Here is a 16,229-nt window from a genome sequence, read left to right on the forward strand (position 1 = left end):
TTGCCTATCCGACCCTCTCCATGAGAGAGAAAATGCTCTGTTCCTGGACTTTCCAGGTAATGTATGAATGCCATCACCTGTGGTGAGCTAGTTAATTGATAATAAAGGTGTTTCACCACAGGTGATGGCAATCATACATTACCAGGAAAGTCCAGGAACAGAGCATTTTCTCCCTCATGGAGAGGGTCAGGTAGGCAAGTATGTAACATTGTCTATCCCAATTTTTTTGTAGTAGACAGATTAATTTGACCGTCTTTGGGACTGTGCTGTGATCGAGGCTTCTGACTTGCTGTCAAATGTCATGCTGAAGCACGTACCATTAACTCAGACTGGGCCATTTTGGGAGTGTTTCCTAGGGGTCAGAGGGTGTATAAAGGAGGCATAAAACTTTAATAGCCATCAGTGCTGCTGGTGAAAAAAAACAACAAAACAATCCACCAATGCTAGATACAAGCCATTCCCACTTTGACCCCAGTTACATACCTCCCACCATGACCCATTCCAGGAGGGACAAAATGCTCTGTTCCTGGACTTCCCTCTTAATGGATGATTGCCATCACCTGTGTGGAACTAGTTCATTTATAAGAAAGGTGTTTCACTACAGGTGATTGCAATCATACATTAAGAGGGAAGTCCAGCAGCAGAGCATTTTGTCTCTCCTGGAGAGGGTCATGTTAGGAGGTATGCAGTTATACCAGTGCAGACTATTTCACATATTTCACATGGATCGGATTTCACAAGGAAGCTGTGGTGATAGGGTGTGTACACACGATGAGATTCGGGCTATGCCCGATTCTCACTATGCGACAGGGGCCGGGTCGGCACATAGTCAGTATCGCAATGAGTGTGCTTGCGATACTGGCTATGTACGATTTTGGCTAAGTGTCAATTTTGACTATCTCTTCTATAGAGATAGTCAAAATTGACTTGCCTGCACAGTCTATCTTTTCTTTCGACTGTCACCTTGCGATCTGCACTAACTTTTCTTCCGATTCTGACTATATAGTCAGAATCGGAAGAAAAAATATCACCGTGTGTGCACACCCATAGTTTCATATTAAAGAGCAAATGTACAGGTGTACCTAATAAAGTGGTCACTGAGTGTATATGATGCATCCACCTGAAAACAGTAACAACAACATTTATACATAGCTGTACAAACACAGGCAGAGCATACACAGAAATAGTGTACTGTAGTGTTGTGACTTGACAGTGTTATTAGTAAATGTGAGTCACGCTGCTCTATTTGTACATTTACGTAATAAATTGTCATATTCAGAACACAACAGAGAATTGTGTTTTGACAGTGTTCATAAAAAATGCAAAAGTTGCATTTTCCATATGAAATGTAATTAAATATAAACGCCTCCACATCTGTCATTTACTGCTTTATAAATCACTACAGTCACCAAAGTGGAAATGACAAATAAGTAATTTGAAAACAGAGACGCAGCACGGATGTATGGAGAAAGCACAAGCAGCAAGTCAGAAGAAGCGCATACCTCCCAACATGACCCTCTCCAGGAGGGACACAATGCTCTGCTCCTGGACTTCCCTCTTCATGTATGATTGCCATCACCTGTGCTGAAACACCTTTCTTATCCGTTATCCTGTTCAAAACAGGTGCCGGCAATCACAGAAAAAGAAAAAAAGTCCAGAAGCAGAGCATTCTGTCCCTCCTGGAGAGGGTCATGTTGGGAGGTATGGAAGCGTGATATTTATTATCATGTACCTTTACACCAGGTCTCCAGAACCTGCTAAAGATACGCCTCTTAAAGACCATGTCTGGCATGCATCTACGTCTCAATACATCGCATCTCCACTATACATCCTTAGGGGCAGATGTACATTGGAGATTAATAAAGTGTAGAGAGAGAAAGTACTACCAACCAATAAGCATACCTCCCAACATGACCCTCTCCAGGAGGGATAGAATGCTCTGCTCCCGGGCTTCCCTCTTAATGAATGATTGCCATCATCTGTGCTGAAACACCTTTCTTATCAAATAACTAGTTCAACGCAGGTGATGACAATCAAACATTAAGAGGGAAGCCCAGGAACAGAGCAGTCTGTCCCTCCTGGAGAGGGTGATGTTGGGAGCTATGCAATAAGCTCCTAACTGACAATTTCCGCACATAATCTGTCACATGGCATTTAGGAGCTGGTTCCCAGTTACTTTATCTCTCTCCACTTTATCTTTCTCCAATGTTTAGTACCGCTCAGGGCCGGTGCAAGGTTTCTTGGCACCCTAGGCAAAACTTCTGCCTTCTGCCCCCTCCCCCTACCCACCCTTCAGATGAAAGGCATGCTGCTCTCACCCCCTCCCCTCTACTCTGTTAAATGTCTGCTGTTCTACCCCCCCCCCAAATCTGCGTGCATGCTGCTGCTCATCCCCCCAGACTGTGTGCATGCCTGCTCCTCATCTCCCCCCCCCCCCCCTCACCACACCGCTGCTCTCGCTCGCTTTCCTTATCAATGCAGCGAGTACACTGTGCAGCCACCTTACCTGCAGGCTGCAGTGCAGAGTTGGAACTGAGTAGTCTGTGAAAGAGCCTGGAATGAAGAGCAGTGCTGCATGTCACCCCCAGCCAGGACTCCAGGAGCTGTCACAGTTACTGCCTGTGCCTTGTGGAGGTGGAGCTGGAGGCTGCAATACAGGAGCTTAGCAGTCACGGCTACTGTAAGATACGAGTCCTGGGAGGATTGCAGCGGCTGTGAAAGGTAGGACTATGCTACCTTTTTTAGGCAGCTGTAGCAGGCCGCCCCCTCAGGTCCCGGCGCCCCTAAGCAGCTGCCTAAAGCTGCCTAGTGGAAGCTCCGGCCCTGGTACCGCTCGCCCTTACTCTACTCAATCTACTCATGTGCGACCCCATTCTAAATCTCCAGACTGAGATACACCCAAATCTAGATAAGGTTACAACTTGGTATACTGTAGTTTTGCAGTACAGAAATTGGTATATGTACAGCACAAAAATGGAGGTATATCTAAATGAGGCAAATAATCTCTATATAACTGGGAATTCATCCCCAAAAGGATATATGGTACTTTAGACAATCATCAGACTTCACTTAAAAAGGCTGTAGCCTAGGGCATTCTTCTCAGTTAGAGAAGCAGATGATTTGGCTGATCATTATCTGCAATCTAACATAATGGGCCTAATTCAGACCTGATCAGTGCTGTGCGTTGTCGCACAGCAGCCGATCAGGTCTGAACGGCGCCGGTGGGCCGCAGCGGCTGCATGACGTCACACGCAGCCACTGCGACCCTCACAGCGACGAGTAACTCCCTGTCAGCGCGCAGGAGCTGTGCTGGTATGGAGCTACTCCTAACGTACAAAAGCATCACCGCTGTGCAAAGCTTTTCTACTTGTGTGGGGGGGGGGCTGACATGTGGGGCGGACTAGCCATGTGCTGGGCGTCCCCCCGCATGTCTGTGTGACTGATCGTAGATGTGCTTAATTTAGCACATTTACAATAGATAGATAGATAGATAGACAGATAGATAGATGCAACTCCTACTGTAAATGATTACAAATATTAGAATTATATTTTATGTGAATAGAAAAGGTTACTGAAATGCATGCTATGTTCATGTCCCCTTTACAACTCCATCATTTCAGTAACTTTTTTTATGCTGCTAAATAACAGGTAAATTGTTGGAACAGCAGTAAAAGGCAACATAATGCAGGATCTCTCTGGAGCTAAGGCGGACCACACAATAGGGAGCTATGCAGGGGTGGATTTGCCCAGCAGGGTGTCGGGATGGTTTGCTGGTGGGACAGGCCCCGTCCTCTCCTTAGTGGCCATGCCCTCCACCACGCTGGGCCGATTCATATAAGGTAATTTGGCCGGCTTATAGGTGCCCTAGTCCTCCCTCCAGTGCCGCAGCAGCTGGTGGCACTATGACCCATCGGCAGCCAGTGAGTACTAGGTGACCCAGTCCTCCCTCTCTGCACTGCCTCCGTAAGGAAAGGAAGTCAGTGCTGTGGAATCTCTCCCTACCACCCAGCAGCAGTGGCTTACACTGTGCCCCCACTCTCCCATCTGGCAGCTGCATACAGGGAGGCAAGGGACACATGTCATGGGAAAATGAAACAGTCTATCAGTGTGTCAGTGTGTCTGTGTGTCAGCATCTGTTTGTGTGTCAGTGTCAGTGTGTCAGCATCTATCAGCGTGTCAGCATCAGTATGTCAGCATCTGTTTGTGTGTCAGTGTCAAAGTCCGTTTGTTAGCGTCTGTGTTAGCGTCTGTGTGTCAGTGTGTCAGCATCTGTTTGTGTGTCAGCATAAGTGTGTCAATGTCTGTGTGTCAACATCTCTGAGTGTCAGTATGTCAGCATCTGTCTGTGTTTTAGCATCATTGTGTCAGCATCTGTCTCTGTGTCAGTGTGCCAGTATTTGTGTCAGCATCTCTGTGTGTGTCAGTTTGTCAGCGCCTGTCTGTCGGCATCAGTGTGTCTGCATCTGTCAGCTTCAGTGTTTCAGTATCTGTGTGTCTGTCAGTGTCTGTGTATCAGTGTATCAGCATCTCTGTGTGTGTCAGTATCTGTGTGTCAGCTTCAGTGTGTCAGCAACTGTCTGTGTCAGCCTTAGTGTGTCAGCATCTGTTTGTCAGCATCTGTGTGTCAGAGCCTGTGTGTCAGCATCTCTGTGTCAGTGTGTCAGCATCTGTCTGTGTTTTAGCATCATTGTGTCAGCATATGTCTCTGTGTCAGTGTGTCAGTATCTGTGGGTCTGCATCAGTGTGTCAGCATCTCTGTGTGTGTCAGTTTGTCAGCGCCTGTCTGTTGGCATCAGTGTGTCTGCGTCTGTCAGCTTCAGTGTGTCAGTATCTGTGTGTCTGTTTGTCAGTGTCTGTGTGTCAGTGTGTCAGCATCTCTGTGTGTGTCAGTATCTGTGTGTCAGCTTCAGTGTGTCAGCATCTGGCTGTGTCAGCATCTTTCTGTGTTGTAGTGTCTGTGTGTCAGCATCTGTGTGTCAGCATCAGTGTCTGTTTGTTTGTCAGTATCAGTGTGTCAGTGTCTGTGTGTCAGTGTGTCATTCCCCTAGACACAGTACCCCTCTCGCCGACCCAGGGACATACACTATCTACTTCATTTTTTTTATTGTGAAGGCAAGTTGTGTTTTTATTTTTTTCCATGTGGGGACCAATGTGTTTTATTTTTTCCTGTGGGGGGAATCATTTTTTCAATTTATTTTTCCTGTCGGGGTCAGTGTTTTTTTCCCTGTGGGGGACAATAATAGGATTTTGGTACTTACCGGTAAATCCTTTTCTCTTAGTCCGTAGAGGATGCTGGGGACTCCAAAAGGACCATGGGGTACAGACGGATCCGCAGGAGCTTGGGCACACTATAAAGACTTAAACTGGGTGTGAACTGGCTCCTCCCTCTATGCCTCTCCTCCAGACCTCAGCCAGAAAACTGTGCCCAGGAGAGATGGACATTTCGAGGAAAGAATGTATTGTTATAACACAGTGAGTGTCCTACCAGCTCACACCTCAAACACACCGTAGAAATTGGCATTCAGTAGAATACTAGCCAACGGTATGCACAAAAACCCAGCCACATGCTGAGAAAATACGTAACACCAACCGTGTGTCCACATAAGCAACAATAACACCCTGCATGCCATGGCACGAACAACGGTATCAAACGCCTGACAGAGAAAAACACATCACCAGGGTGTAATCCAAATCAATAACTGCAGACACAGTACGCACTGGGACGGGCGCCCAGCATCCTCTACGGACTAAGAGAAAAGGATTTACCAGTAAGTACCAAAATCCTATTTTCTCATACGTCCTAGAGGATGCTGGGGACTCCAAAAGGACCATGGGGATTATACCAAAGCTCCAAACCGGGCGGGAGAGTGCGGACGACTCTGCAGCACCGCATGAGCCAACAAAACGGTCCCCAACAATCAGGAAATCAAACTTGTAGAGCAAAGCAAAAGCGATTGAACCCGACCAAGAATCCTCTCGGCAAAGCTGACCTGCCGAGACTCCCCGGGCATCCGCCCGAGAGTAAGCCCACCTTCCCAGAAGGATAGACCTCCACCTACTTCGGTGACGGCAATCCAGCCGTATAATAAACACGCCAAACCGCATCACAGATTCAGCCTGTAACAGACTGCATAACACAGTCTTCTAAACCACGCTGGGAAACATGCCATAGAACAGAGCTTCTGTTACTGAGCCCAATTGGCGACCCACATACTCAAATCCCCAGCTAGATCAAGGAAATTTGAAACGGCTAATGCCTAAAAAGTACCAGCAACAAAAAAGATGGATTTCTGTCAAATCCAGAAACCACTCTAGTTAGAACTACCAACCGAGTACTCAATTCCTCACTATCCACCTGAAAAATCAAACCAGGCTTTTGTGAGACAAAACACACCACTTTCGACACCGCCTTGCGGATGTTAAAGTCAATAGCATGACCACCTTCCGAAAGAGAAATTTTGTAAAGAAAGTTATTATGCTTGCCTCCACACCGGCTTGTAAAGTATGGCTAAGCCAGACAAAGCTGAAAAACTTCCATAAAAGTCTTTGTGGAAGACACCGAGACATCTAGGTACTCCAACTACGTTGGTAACCCTTTGTCGTTAGTTCTTTCGTAGCCTGAAGAATTGAGGAAACGACTACACCATGAATACTCGTTCGGCTTAGGACATGGCATTCAACCGCCTCGCCGTCAGACACAGCCGCGGTAAGTCATGCTACACTCCCTGATCTTGTTGTAACATTACCTCACGTAGAGGAAGAGGGCCGTAAACTTCTATGAGTACATCATGAAACTGGATAGCCAACCCTCACTTCTAGACCGGATTCAAGAGGATCACCGGAACCTTCCAACATCTTCCGCACACCACCACGAGAAAAGTGAAAGCGGAGAAACCACATAGACCGACTAAAGACACCCACGGTGTTATGAGGATGTCCACTACTATATCTTGAGCGTCCCTTGACCTGGAAAAATCTCCTTGAGGCCTCTCGTTGAAGTGAATCGCCAACATATCCAATTGCAATACTCCTCAAAGACTCGACATGTCTGGGAATGCTTCTCGATGATGACCGAATCTTCACCGGCTGGATATCCCGTCGGCAGAGGAACTCTATTTCCCTGTCATCACCTCCGGAACGAAGGCTGCTAATATAGCATTTTCCAGACCTCCCCTTCAACCGCAAACTGTGCAACTTCTGCCAATACTGCTTGCCCCATGTTCCGCCCTAGCGGCCTACCTACGCCGCTGCTGACAAGTCGTCCGGCAGAACTAACACGGGCAGCCCTTGAAGAAAACGTTCGTCGAAAAATAGCTCTCAATTCCAGAAAGCTTACAGCAGACCAGCTTTTTAACTTGACTATAGGCTCTGGAAATTCGTCCCTTGCAAAGGACTGCTCCCCAGCATCGGGGAGCTGCATGCACGGCTACCAGGGTCTAAAGCTGGATCCCGAACCTTCATTCTTTTAGAAGAAGAGAACCGGCCAGACACCACAGGAGCGATGTCCTGGTGGTTAGGATTATATTCCTGAGAATTCGCAGGTAAACTCCAGACCACGTTCCCAACTGGTCCCCTAAAAACCCATCTGGTAATAGATCTGCTCACCGGAAAAAACCTCTTAGGCCACAGCCATCTGCTTTATGACGGAAGAAATTGATGAGGTGTCACCCCAAAACCGATCCGACTCTGGATCCTCAGACCTCTTTCCACAGGAAAAAACACTGAACCAAAACCGGTCAGCACCTACTCTGAACCCCAATTTCAACATCTGCGTCATTGGGAACAACAGCCAATCCCTGTGTCAAAAACAGTCAGAGAGACCCAATGATTTGCACCTTAATACAGGGACAGCCAGAGACTGTCCTGAACCTGACGCACCACTGCATGGCGTCGCGTATTACCTCCCCTCCCAGAGGGGAGCAGCAAAACTATTAGAAAAACAGTAAGGAAAAATCACTGGAACCCAGAATGTCCTCCTTTATATTCTATGACTAACTCACAGGTCCTAGTCTAATCCTGGACCAACTGAAACTCATCAGACAAGTGGTCACCGGAGTGGGAACCCGCTAGATCGACTCAGCAACCAGTGGTTGAAGTAGTAGAAAAAAAAAAGAAAACAACCTCCACTTCTGCGAACCTAACAAGACTGCCTTTCACTGTCTGCACAGAAAAGGAAAAACAAGAATGGTATCGAACCGGTTACCAATGACTGCACCGCATAAAAGAATGCATCACCAACCGTCGTGAACGTGGCTAATTCACGAAATTAGGCTTACCAGAGGAATCCGCCGAGAATTACCGAACAGAGGCCACACCCACAGCTGTACACCTCCCTCCAGCTTTCCCTGGTACATCCTCCGCAATTTACCGGTCACACCTCCTGCTGTCACGTGGCAGCCTGCTGTAATGTTATAATTTAGAACAAACATAGGCAAGGATTACCCACTCTGCGTAGGGTAATACTGTCGGATGCCTACCCAAATACCACACTTTCTCAAAAGTATACAGTGCAAATAAGGACAAACAATAGAAATAAAATTTCACTTAGCTGCCTGTGTACGATCTTTTGCGACCGGGCTCTGCGTCGACCAGGAGTTGACAGTCATAATTTTCTCTCCGCGTTGTGAAGAGAATAATATTTGGACTCCTCGAGAGGATCGAAACCAACTCGTCACGGCCAATCTAGAGCTTAATCAACAGAACGGTCAGGACAGGATAAGAATACCATTACTTCAGCATTCATTGACAAACATCCTGCCACACACGATATAACACATATATCCAAAACATGCATATATAAACCCATATCTACCTATATAAACATATAGACGTAACCTATATGCAAGTGGATTGTCCCGACCAGCCAGGTCCCTAGAGACTGTAATGTGTTGGGAATGTGTATGACCATGTACTGACATGTACCCGATGTGGAATTACCTGTAACGTTATGGTCGACAGAAACTTAGTAAATGTCGACAGCAAGGGATAGTAAGCGGGCAAAAATTAATAATAATAATAATAATAATAACAACTGGGAACCCCGAGAGGTCTGAGGGAATCATACAAATACAATTTTGATAAGACTCCCCCCCCCCCCCCCAAACACCCGAATACATATATTCATATATATATATATATATATATATATATATATAGGTACTAGGCAATAACAGCCTGCTAATTCTTTCACCCAGGAAATACCGTTGATGCCGACAGGGCATCACAAAACATTGGGACTTCCCTCCTGTGTTCACTGTTTTAAGCACACATAAAACCAACTTGGTAACACTTAATTCACCGAATCAAGCACCACCGTGTGCCGGCGCAGCCACCAGATTTTTTCACAACCGCTCGTAGCTAAACCCCCACACCGTCGACATATATCGACTAACCAATAGTGGGTAGACTAACAGGGACAGTGAATGTATGTAGTACAACCAGGATTATGCAACCCATATCCAACATCATGCTATATGACAACCATATAGCAGTATAACCACTGTGCCCCCCCCCCCCCCCCCTCCATCTTACTATACAGCAAGTTCTGGGGGGAATGTGAGGAAAATGGCGCTGACTCGTTCCGAGGACTAAGCTCCACCTCCTCCCAGCGTTTTTCTCACCCCATGAGTGAAACCATCATATACTGGGTCCTTATATAGTGTACATTCACTATAATTATACATATATATATATATATATATATATATATATATATATATCCTTAAACATTCACGCTCAGGGCGCCCCCTTGCACCCTGCACCCAAGTAAACCATTGGTGTGTGGGAGCACTGGTGCGGCGCGCGACCGCCTTTATGCCCAGCAGTATCGTGCGCGGCGCCGGGGACTAGTCTGCAGCCCAGGGCTGCACCCCTGGAGCCGGCATCGGAGGAAGTTGGCGCGTAGCGCACGGGAACATGCTGGTGGGGTCCGGGGCACAGCGCCTTGGCCCCGCCGGACGTTTTACTGTAAAATAAGTTGCCCAGGGCGCTCCCCTCCCCAGCGCCCTGCAACCGGGAGAGTCGGCGGCGGGAAGGAAACAGTGCGCAATGCGCCACGATGAGCTGCCGGGGGACCGGGACCCGGAGCCCCGGCAGCACCAGTTATAAGATAAAATGGCCACAGTAATAAGCTGGCCAGGGCGCCCCCCCCCCCAGCGCCCCGCACCCGGGGAAGCTGGCTGCGGGGGGGGGGGGGAATGTGCTATATGCTGACGGGGTTAGGACCTACAGTGTCCAGGCACCGATCCACTTTTACGTCAGTCTCTAAAGAAAACCCAGTAACCTGCTGCCCAGGGCGCTCCCCCCCAGCGCCCTGCACCCTGAGAGTGCGTTGGTGTGTGGGAGCATGGAGTGTAGCATGATCTGTTACCTCCGTTACTGAAGTCTTCTGCCGTCACTGAAGTCTTCTGTTCTTCACATACTCACCCGGCTTCTTTCTTCTGGCTTCTGTGAGGGGATTGACGGCGTGGCTCCGGGAACAAGCAGCTAGGCGCACCAAGTGATCGAACCCTCTGGAGCTAATGGTGTCCAGTAGCCAAGAAGCAGAGCCTTGAAATTCACAGAAGTAGGTCTGCTTCTCTCCCCTCACTCCCACGCTGCAGGGAGCCTGTAGCCAGCAGGTCTTCCTGAAAATAAAAAATCTAACAATAAAGTCTTTCAGAGAAACTCAGGAGAGCTCCTCTAGTGTGTGACCCATCACTCCTGGGGACAAAGTCTAACTGAGGTCTGGAGGAGGGGCATAGAGGGAGGAGCCAGTTCACACCCAGTTTAAGTCTTTATAGTGTGCCCAAGCTCCTGCGGATCCGTCTGTACCCCATGGTCCTTTTGGAGTCCCCAGCATCCTCTAGGACGTATGAGAAATGTTTTTTGTCTGTGAATGCGTCTGCACTGCTCCAGTACAGATTCAGATACACACACCAAGAAGTGTACTAAAAATGTGTTAGGCTTTCCTGGGTGGTTACAGGAGGTTGGCTAACCAGAAGCAGAGGTAACGTAGTATGGACGTGTTGCTGATAGAAGTTGTGCCAGAAATGCTGAATCACTCACTTTGGAGGCCATACTCGGATGATCTGCACCTAGCATAGGGCTGGTGACAGATGCACAAAGCATGATTGCAGCTTCTATAGACACTGACAGGTGGAGTCTCAGTCCTTGCACATTAGGATGCACAAATGTTCACCAGGGAAGTGCATTGTAGCAGCTTTAATATAAAGTTACAGATGCAACTGCAGCAAAATATTTAATGAAGGCCACAACTGTGCCCAACTCAGAATCAGGTCCTATAAGGAGGGATCCCACCCCCCTTGACAGACCCCACACCTTCAACAGAACCCACCCCCATTAGGGATGCTTCCATCAATTTCCTGGGCTGGTTTTCCATCCCAATCCGCCCCTGGAACTATGATGTTATGTGCATCTTAATCATACTTGCCAACACTCCCGCATTCTGCGGGAGGCTCCCGTTCCGCCAAGCATTCTCCTGCTGCCCCGCAAAACCCTTCAAATCCCCCGGAATCCCCCACCGTGATGGGGGACGGAGCTTGGATTGAGCATGCAGAATAGGTCGGACAACACTGTGTGGGCTAATGGGCAGCATCGGACTCCCGGCCCTGCAGAGACTGCGAGCAGCCATCCACTATGGAGACCTTACAGCACCTATCCCTCTCCAGCGATCGTGTCAGTTGCAGCGGCTGATCCGACCCCCTCTCCACCACTTACATGCAGACCTGTGGGCAGTAAGTCATCTAGGAGGGCGAGTGATCTGGGAGGATTGACAGTCTGGAGGCGGCTAGGAAATATTCTTCCACAGGGTAACAGATGGACGCGACTGTGACCTCTGGCCTCCAACGGCAGCTTGGCAGAGCTCCCACTAGATTTATGCTGTATCTGCCGTTTCTGTACATACTTGGTAGTCACTAAGTTTATAAGGCACCCACCCACACTACTGTGCATCCAGATCGCTCTGGTGACTACCTTCTCTGTACCGCTGCTGCATAGACTACTCATACTGTGATCCGGTAACCTTACCTGACCCTTCTTATCACAGGCTGCCTTCCATGCTGAGAGACTAAACAGCCCCATTGATGACCTTTTATTCTTGTCCCGTCCTGCTGCTGTAAAGTCTGCTGAGTTCTGGTGAGCTTGTGTAACTCCTAATCACCTGCCATTTGTAACACAGGTTCTGGAACCTAGCAAGCCCACACAGCTTGGCTCTTCCCCACCCTCCTATTCCTTACCCTTGTTTGTTGTATCCCCAGGGCCGGCGCTACCACTAGGCAGCTTTAGGCAGCTGCCTAGGGCGGCGACCACTGGAGGGCGGCACCGCAAAGTGAAAGTGAAAGAACACTGTCACACACACTCCTCCCGCTCCTATTCTTTAAGAGGAGCAGCTCGTTGGCGCCTGGCCCACCACGTCTGACTGTCTGCAGTGCAGTGCCACTGCCTTCAAACGTGAGTGTGCCGCCCTAGCTACTTCAGTTCATGAAGGAGAGTCCTGCTGTCCCCCGCTGCCCTGGTCGCTGGTCCGCTCCGCTACTGCATCAGGCGCCGCCTCTCCGGGAGATCGAGAAAATTGTTATCCGCGCCCCCCCCCCCATGCAATCCCGGTGCGTCCCACATTATGACCTGACACTAAGTCACAGTCCTGACTACCCGCCGCTCCCCATGCGATGGTCTCCGTCTCCCGCGGCAGGCGTCCCCCCCCCCCCCCCCCTTCACCCCTGCTTTTCGGCACAGTGACTGACTGTGACAGTGACACAGGTCAGACTCAGGGCAGCACATGAAGGAGTCACCCGCTGTCCTGGTCCGCTCCGCTGCCGCATCGGGCGCCGCCTCTCCGGGAGATCTAGCACATTGTTATCCGTCCCCCCCTTCCCCCCCCCGCAATCCCGCGGCCGCATCTCATCAGTACCTACCTGCAGTACTGGAGGCAGTGCCGGGGTATGGAGGGGGCAAGGATAGATAGAAGTTTGGGCAATACTGGGGTAAAGGAGGGGGTTTGGGGCAGGCAATACTAGGTGCAGTGATAGGGAGGGGGGTAAAGGTGAATAGCAGTTGGGATGGTGTTATTGGCACTGTGTGGGTATATATATATATATATATATATATATATAGGCAATGTGTGGACATGAAGGGTGTATAATGAGCAGTGTGTGGGTATGGAGGCTATTATAGGCACTGTGGGGGTCCCATCACATAATATGGGTGGAGTCTGTGGTTAGGTAGCATTGATACACGAGGATACGTGCTACCTATTATTACCAGTTGATTGGGTATAAGATGCTGGTGGTCAGACTGTTTGAAATCCCGATTGGGGCAGTGGAGGTAAGTATACCTAATCCTAACCCTCCCTCCCCGCAGCCTAACCCTAACCCAAACCCTCCCCTTCCCACAGCCTAACATTAACCTCCCAAGTATACTTGCGTTCGGAATTCCGGCTGTCGGGATTCTGGCGTTGGCATTCTGACAGGTCTTGGGATTCGAGCGCTGGTATCCCAACTACATCCCTTACCAGTTATTTATATAGCGCACACATATTCTGCAGGACTTTACAGAGCATATTTGGCCATTCACATCAGTCCCTGCCCCAGTGGAGCTTACACTCTATATTCCCTATCACATGCACACGCACACACATTCACACTATTGTTAATTTTTGTATGAAGCCAATTAACCTACCAGTATATCTTTGGATTGTGGGAGGAAACCGGAGTACCCGGAGGAAACCCACGCAAGTATGGGGAGAATATACAAACTCCACACAGTTAGAGCCATGCTGGGTATCAAACCCATGATCTCAGTGCTGTGAGGCAGTAATGCTAACCATTACTCTGTCTGTGCTATTGCATAAAGGTCCATGCAGATAGCAAATGTTCTTAATGGGCTGTATGCTACGGTCACCCAGCACTGTTGGCCAGGGGTCAGGAGGATGTAAAAGTGAGGAAACACAAAATATGTAAGGTTATGTGTGGACTGTACAGAGTGTATGTGTTAAGGTTATGTGGGTGGGTCCGGAACGTATAAGACCTTGCGTACACACTTTCACCTGAAGGATTGGGAAGTAGTGGTGGGGGGGGGGTGGCTGAGGTTTTGCCTAGGGTGCCAAGAAACCTTGCACCGGCCCTGTGTATCCCCCTCTGTTAAAGTTCAGGGTTAGGGTTATTACTTCATCCAAGGACTGGCACTATACCATTCCTATTTGACATTAGAGGCACAGTATCCACCAAGAACAATAGGATATTTAATTATTACTGGTTATTAAATGCACTGAGCTGAATAGTACACATTTATCCTGGCAATTATCCTGGCAATTAACAGATTCCCGTAAATGCCAAACACAGTTTCTGTTTACTACTGCTGCAAATATGTTATATGCTATTTATATACTTTATACTGCAAGTATAAAGGCTAATAAACAGCTGGGGATGCGGTCACATGACCGGTGGTCGGGATCCCGATGGTAAGGATGTCAACGCCAGGATACCAATTGCTGGCAATGACGACGGTCAGCATGCTGACACACAGGGACTATTCCCACTTGTGAGTGTCCACGACACCCATAGAGTGGGAACAGCAGCTGTGGCAAGCACAGCAAGACCGCCAAGGGCTCCATTGTGCTACCACCACCCCCACCCCCACGGCCCCGTCGCATTCTGGGCTAGGTATGCTGACCAGAGCCGGCCATAGGCATAGGCAAACTAGGCAATTGCCTAGGGCATTTGATATGCCTAGGGGCATAAGCAGCTTCTGCTGATTAAAATGATATGTGGCATGCCTATATTCTGTGTGTAGCATTTCATATGCAGATACAGCCACAGTCTCACACAGTATATAGGCATGCCACATATCATTTTAATCAGCAGAAGCTGCTTGTGCATCCTAGTCACATAGCAATGCAAATAACATGTATTTTCATAAAAAAAAGGTGCCCGACGTTAGCATTGAGGCAAGATTTATGAGGACACATCTGTATCCAAGCAGAGGCTGAGGTCACAGTGTTAGTGGCAGTGTGAGTGCTGTGTGCATGTGAGTGGGTTGGTTGTGCAGTAGTGTTCGGAATATGTGTAAGGAGCATTATGTGTGTCATGTAAAAATGCATTAATAATGTGCAACATATGTGTAGGGGGCACTATGTGTGTCATGTGTATAAGGGCATTAATAATGCGCGGCATATGTGTAACAGGGTACTACTGTATGTGTGTAATTATGTGTATAGGGACACTAATAATGTGCAGCAAATGTGTAGGGGTCACTGTGTGTCATTATGTGTATGAGGGCATTAATAAAGTACGGCATATGTGTAAGGGACACTATGTGTAAAAGGGCATTAATAAAGGTTGTCATAATGTGTAAGGTGCATTATGTTTATAAGAACATTAATAATGTCTCATATGTGTAAGGTGCATTACTGTGTGGCATTATGTGTATAAGGTGCTCTACCATGTGGCGTTGCGTATAGAAAGGGCACTACTGCGTCATCTAATGTGAATAAGGATCAATATTGTGTGATGTAATGTGAATAAGGGGCTCTACTGTGAGGATGTAATACTACTGTGGGATGTAATATGAATTATGGACACTATCACATGATCAAATGTGAATAAAGTTGCAGTATTGTGTGGCGTAATTGGAATTGGGGTTACTATTGTGTGGCCATGCCTCTTGGCAGCAAAAACACACCCCTTTTTGGGCTGTGCGCCAAATGTGCGAACTGCTCCTATTTAAAATATAGGGGGTACAAACACCAAAATAAGGACTGCTATGGGTGAGGGGTGATGGTGCTAGGAAAGAGGTGCAAGGTCAGAGGCGGAACCAGCGGTGGTGCTAGGGGGTACCAGCCAAAATCTTGCCTAGGGCATCATATTGGTTAGGGCCGGCTCTGATGCTGACCTTCGGGATCCCGACCGCAGGCACAACAATCGCAACCCAATAGCTGAATATGAATACTTTACTTGCCCTGTACTTTATACGGTTGACTACTTATATAATGCAGTGAGAGAGGAAAACAAAGAGAGAGAGAGAACACAGGGGGTCATTCCGAGTTGTTCGCTCGCAAGCTGCTTTTAGCAGCATTGCACACGCTAAGCCGCCGCCTACTGGGAGTGAATCTTAGCTTCTTAAAATTGCGAACGAAAGATTCGCATTATTGCGAAAATACATCTCTGTGCAGTTTCTGAGTAACTCGAGACTTACTCGGCATCTGCGATCAGTTCAGTGCTTGTCGTTCCTGG

The sequence above is a fragment of the Pseudophryne corroboree genome, chromosome 3, assembly GCF_028390025.1.
Source record: "Pseudophryne corroboree isolate aPseCor3 chromosome 3, aPseCor3.hap2, whole genome shotgun sequence".
In the NCBI taxonomy this organism is placed as follows: Eukaryota; Metazoa; Chordata; class Amphibia; order Anura; family Myobatrachidae; genus Pseudophryne; species Pseudophryne corroboree.